Source organism: Pseudorca crassidens, chromosome 19, assembly GCF_039906515.1.
Source record: "Pseudorca crassidens isolate mPseCra1 chromosome 19, mPseCra1.hap1, whole genome shotgun sequence".
Lineage (NCBI taxonomy): Eukaryota > Metazoa > Chordata > Mammalia > Artiodactyla > Delphinidae > Pseudorca > Pseudorca crassidens.
Genome location: NC_090314.1, coordinates 9,399,597 through 9,406,005, shown reverse-complemented (window position 1 = coordinate 9,406,005; position 6,409 = coordinate 9,399,597). Strand labels below are relative to the sequence as shown.

At 42.0% G+C, this 6,409-nt stretch overlaps 1 long non-coding RNA gene across 1 annotated transcript in view; it reads left to right on the top strand.

The window, feature by feature from the left end:
* LOC137212305 (uncharacterized) overlaps positions 1–6,409 on the top strand; it is a 181,940-nt gene that overhangs the window by 121,144 nt on the left and 54,387 nt on the right. The gene's annotated exons all lie outside the window — the stretch shown is intronic.

Genomic DNA, 6,409 nt, shown 5'->3' with positions numbered 1-6,409 from the left:
ACTTTGTACTTGAAGTAATGACACGTTTCCTGATCAGAAATTTTTAAAGAGGGCATAGAGTATGTGCATTCTTAATAATTACCACTGTGGAGAAACTTTGCCCAAGAAGGCTATAAAAATGTAAAACCATATATATATATTTTTTACAACTGTTGAAATTGTATTTTAAAAATTTATAGTTTTTCCTTCATTGACAAATATAATGCTGAAATTTGTAGGATAATGAGAATAAATTTTGAATCCACTTGAACTCTTTTTTTATATCAAATATTTCAAAAGATGGTGAAGCCCTAATCTTTAAAACATCCACGCGTTAGAGGATTCATCCTGCATCTAGGCTGGTCACTACTGGAAGGGCACATCGACCACAAATACACAGAAGTGTCTGATAGAGTCAAAGGCCCAAATTTGGAGCTCCCACTGTGAGCTGTTTGCACTAAGACAACCCACTTGGCCTTCCTATACCCCTGCGTGGTCTGGCTGCGCTCTGGCTGCACGCCTTGTTCCAGGCATCCTGGAACATCAGCCCTCCCAGAAACTCCAGGGGTCTCTTGCCTACAGCTGGCAGCATCACACTCTCAGCTGGCTTCTGATGTACATGCCTTCTTGGTTCCACTCAGCACATGCTTAATGCCACTACTGTGCTTGCCTGCTTTGAGGATTGTAGAGTACGCTGTCATGTCAAACTCTAACTCAGCCCAGGCTACCCTCTGAGGAACCCCTGGCTAACTTCTCACAGCTAGAGAGCACCTCCCAAGGCACTGGCCTCTCTGCCCATCAGCCACCCTGTGACTGATGGGATCAACATTGCCTGGCACCTCGGTAACCTTTTTGATGCTAAGATTCACTGGCTGGCAGCTCTGCTTTGAGGTGAGCTGTGGTTCTATTTCCCCATACTAAGCAGCCATTTTTACTGCTCAGACCAATATTTTGATAAGTCTTGTTCTATTCCTGATGCCCGTGGGCATTTTCTCTATGCTTTATTAAATATTTCCTGTCTTATGTTGTTTACAAAATGCCCTCCATTTTTAAGTCATGTCATGGTTATGTATTCTGCTTCCTCGGTTTGTAAACTCCTTTGGCAGATACCGTATTTACTCACAAAAGTGTCGAACATATATATATATATATATATATATATGTTACATATATATATATGTATATATGTATATGTGTGTGTATATATATATATATATTTTTTTTTTTTTTTTTTTTGCGGTACGCGGGCCTCTCACTGCTGTGGCCTCTCCCGTTGCGGAGCACAGGCTCCGGACGCGCAGGCCCAGCGGCCATGGCTCACGGGCCCAGCCGCTCCGCGGCATGGGGGATCTTCCCGGACCGGGGCACGAACCCGTGTCCCCTGCATCGGCAGGCGGACTCTCAACCACTGCGCCACCAGGGAAGCCCTAACATATATATTTTAATGTAAAGAAGAAAATGCAAAGCCTCATTGCCATTGGTTGAGAAATACTTCTAATTATTCCCTTTGCTATGTGGCTCATGACTTGTCCCTGGTTGATGTTCTCTGCGAACTAGGGCTTAGGGAATATGTCAGCCAGGATAATCTGCTTTTCCGTTCCGCAAACAATTCAAAGACACACATATTCTTCTGGAATTTTTCTTGATTTCACCAATATTTTGGCCACTGTTCTAATGTGTCAGGAGCTTTTGACTTTGTTGCTTACCCCTTGGGATATGTATCACACTTAGGAATAGTGACAACTCGGGAATAGAAGGAACTCAAGAGTGAATACTTAAAGAAGGTCCCAAGGGAATGGCAGCCACTGACTGTCTTCAGAAGGTTATAATTTAGCTGGGAAACTAAAAAAGCATAATGAAGTGGCTTGGGTCACCTTCTAAACAGTGATTGCAGGTTTAAAAGTACAGTGTACAAGTTATTTGCAGGGAAGGAGCCATATTTTAGGCATCTGTTTGATCTTCATCAACACCTAGAATGGTGCAAACATACAGAAAGTGACCCCGGTTCCAGCTTACAAATTCCCGATGTTCCAAGTTTCTTTAACCTGATCATTCTTGTTCCCAGCAACAAATTGGAATCTGGATTTGACTTGAATACACACAAGCTGGGTATCGTTGGGTATTTACTAAACCTCCCCAGTAGACTCCACTTCCTGATCTATAAAATGGATAATGAAGGATACCTCATAAAGGTGTTTGAAGAATAAATAATACAATGCCTTAAAACTTAGAACAGTGTCTGGCACCCATTATTAATTCCATAGATATTGACAATTGTGATTTCTATGCCCCCATCTTTTGTTACTTCTTACTGTGAACTCTCTGTTGCAGTGAAGTAGTTTCCTTTCTGATTCATGTATGAAACAAGACATGCTTGTTTCACCGATTATTTCAGCTACCCAGTAAACATTTCCAGAACATTCCTATATGCCAGGCTCTTAGGTAAGCTCCCCACTGCCACCATGGAATGTCTGCCTCTCTTTTGTATCATTCACATATCTCATGTATAATCAAAATCCAGCTCAGGACTTACCCAGACATTTTTTTGCAGTTATCCTACCTGCTAGAGGAAGGGTAGTTGGCCTGGAAAGAGACAAGCTGTTACATTAAGATAGTTGTGAAGAAATGAGAGTCCAGTCTAGAGAGTTGGTGGTAGAAATGAAAAGAAAGAATGCTCAAGAAACTGGTTAACTGGTGCTTTCCTGGGGGAGGAGAAATTAACGTTTGGTAGCAGTGTCGAAGGGAGACTGAGGTTTCACACTATACCTTTCATACCTTTTGAATTTTTGTGCTGGGTGCATGTTTAATTGCTTTAGAAATAAAAAGTGATGATTTGTCAAAAGTGGACCCCTCTAAAAAATGTAACAAAGAACGGATGTAATTGAAAGAATTGCAACCACAGAATTAAAGAGATAAGAGACAGAGGAGTCGAGATCCAAGAGGTAAGTGTTCAGTGGCCACTTCTCTCTCTCTTCTGTAGATTAGGCTCCATCAGTCAGCATGTTGAAAACTGTGGACGCTGAGGTGGTTTTCTAGGAATGTGTTGGCTTTCTGGTTCAGATTGGTCCCTTTGTACTAGCAACCCACATGTGTAAAGTCCCATCAGTAGAAATCTGCACTTCCAAGTGTCTAGTCATAGAATTCCCTGAGAATTTGCTTTATAAAGAAAAAAGGAAATGGCTATCAAGAGGCCTATGGGAGTGCTCATAATTCAAAGTTATTGAGAGAGATGGTGAGGGTCATTCAAAAGCCGTTTATAATTTGGTTTTGTCACGTATTACATGGCCTCCTAAAAAGAGGATTGAGTTTGGAAATAATACATTACTTAGTCCTAATTTAAAATAGGTGTGGGAGAGGGAAAGTTTGTATCTGTGAGCATTGGTGGGTAGAATTGTTCAGGAAGTTGCGGGAACTGTGCTGTGCTAAAACGCAGGAATCCAAAGGCTTGTATGTAAAGCATCCTGTTAAGTGCTTAGCAGAGAAGAAGGTGGGCTATATTTGGTGCCTGACACCCTGCAGTTCCACCAGCACAGAGCATGTAATCTGTGTGTGGATAAGGGAGTTTGGTGACCCTTCGTGGAGAAATTTCAGAGAAGAATAACTAACTCCCTTAAGACTAAACCAATGTTTGTTTGTTTTCCTAATGACAAAAGTTAATATCGGTATGTGGACATTCTAGAAGTTTGGAAAAAGAACAACAAAAGAATGAAAGTCAAGATAATTTCTTAATGGTGGAATTAGAGAAAAATGTATTCACTTCTGCACATCTCAACATTCACTTACCAACTTGTATCAGGTTAATTTAATTATGCAATTAAGAGGTGTAATAAGTATGTTTTGGTCTCAATTATCCTCCTGTTTATCAAATAGTAGACATCAATTCATGTTAGTCAAATGATTAAAAATAAACGAACATTATTTTCGTAATGCCACTATGTTCATAGCATTTTACAGCCTGTAAACATCTTATGGGCATTATCTTACTTTTGTCTTTCAAAGCTCTGGCATGTGGATGGGGCAGATAAACTCTCCTCATTTTATATTTGAAGAACCACGATTCAGAGGGTGCATGAAATGGCTTGCCTAAGCAGAGTGGAGCTCAGATCAAGATTTCCTGCTCCACTCTCCATTGCTTTTAATGCCTAATATATGTAACTCTGATTGCTGTTCATTCTAGAACTGCTCTAACTCCTTTAGGTGGACTATTAGGATGTAAGTCAGTAAACTGCTAGCCTTCACCAGACATCTTACAACGTTCTGGGGAAGGTAGGAGGATATACTAAAATAAATTTACCAGTAGTTATTCTGGAATGCAGACAGTTTTAAGTGTGCACCCCCAGAGGAGATGGGATGGAATAGTCCTTGCCCCCAACCCTTTGCTACCCTGTTCTCTCAGTCACCTGGAAGTTACTGCACTGACTGTAACAGTACACACACATTTCTTTAGTGCAGGGATGGGATCTGGTAGAGGAATGAGGGAAGGCTTCATAGAATTGACATCTGAGATGGTCCAGGAAGGAGTGGGTAGGATTTGACAGGTGGAAATCCAGGAAGAAAGAAATTCTGGGTGCCAGAACGGAAACAGAAAGAACAGAGGCGGGAAGAGGGGAAGCCTGAAGTCTGTCTGAGGAAGAGGGAGCTGTCTTGTCTGATGCCAGCCGAACAGATGTGTAAGGGAGACGTCGAGGAAGACAAACTGAGACTAGATTTGTCAGAAGCTGTTTCTGCGACTAACCCATTCAGAATGAAATGTCTTCTAATCCCAAACTGAAAACGAGGCTGTGACCAGAGCACCTGCTGCAGGAGCTCTCTGCCTTTGTCCCCAGACCACTGAGCCCCTGCCACCCCGTTTCCTTATTTTTCATTCAGTTCTGCACTGTCGTTGGTTTTCCATCCCCCATATCCATACTCACCACAATAGCCTTTCACTGTTGGGCTCCTCTTCTGCCCTTGATCTGCCCTTGCTCTCTTCCTCCCTGGACCATGCTGGCTTATACTGTCAGGACACCTAGCTCCTCACCCTCTCCCTTGACTAGGGACGGCCCTTTCGCCCACTGAGGCCTCTCAGAGCTGGAAACAGCTGTGACTACTACTCAGCTCCTACGCTGTCTTCCCAAACCCACTCACAGCATGTGATGGCAAGGGGCCTTGAAGGCTAGACACAAGAGTTTGACTTGAATAAAATAGATATTTAGTCCCCCAAGTATGCGGCTATTAACCAAAACAATACTCCATGAATTTAGAATGCTGTACCATTGAGTACTAAAATCATCTCACACATGGTTTAAAGTAAAATCTACCCAATGTTTCTCTGAGAAAGTTTTATTTTATTTGACTGTGAAAAGATTTCTAAAGTCAATTTTTAGGAATGGAAAACGTATTCAATTAACCCAATCTTGTTTTCCTTTGTACCAGTTGCAAGGAAAAAAGCTCAATCAAAATAATTTTTATTCTGTCCTACCAAGATCATCCCCCTCAAAAAAAAAAAAAAGAAAATTTAAAAAAAAGTGTGAGTTTGGGGTGGGAACAGAATCCTCATGGTCAGAGGAGGAAAGATTCCTGCTCTTTCTGTGAACTGGACATTTCGAGGAGAACCTAATGTGATTCAGCTTCCTCAAAACTGCTGCTTTTTGTTTGCTCTTGGCTTGTCCCAGTTGAGCAACTGGTCCAGTGGACAGGCGTTGATGAAAACAAGGCTGAGCTCCAAGGCTAAGGAGTATTTTTAGGTCTCGAGGTAGCAGGTTTTTTTATTTGAAGGAAAGGATGATAATGTCATCCAAAGCACTAGTCCTGTGCAGAAGCCGCACTTGGCAGGACTCGGGAAGCATACTTCAAAAGGAATGCAGCGAAAGGCCAAGCACTGAGAGACCGAGTGCTGTGGAGGGGGCCAAGTTGTTCTTCTGGCCTGTCCCAAAGACTTGACGGCAGATGTTTGAGTGGATTTTCTCATTCTTTGTCCCTTTTATAAACCGTCAATGAACACAGGCATTTGCTCTCTTTTGATTGCCCCATGGGAGACTGAAGCCTCGTGTCCTGTATTTTTCCCCATTGAGCAATAAGAATAAAAATAACCATTGAAACCCCCAAGATACATCATATCCTCATGGAAAGTGTTAGCTGGCCAATCTTGAACAATCCTGAAAGTAAAAATTATATGAATGGGTTGAAGATTGGATGCCTGTGTGTGTACACACGTGGGTGTATTGTGTGTTTACATGTACCCAGCGTGCATGCATGTGCTTAATAAAAAGTGCCCTGTGCAGTCAGGAAAAAGGCAGGAATGAGAGCTGTTCAAGACTCATCACGGGGTAGCTGGGTGTTTAGATAGGCCTTCTCCCCTGAGGTCTTACTAGAACAAATGATTCTAACTTAGCATTCAGGAAAATCAATAATGTAGGTGAAATAAGGAAATTGAGCTTCTAGGAGCTGT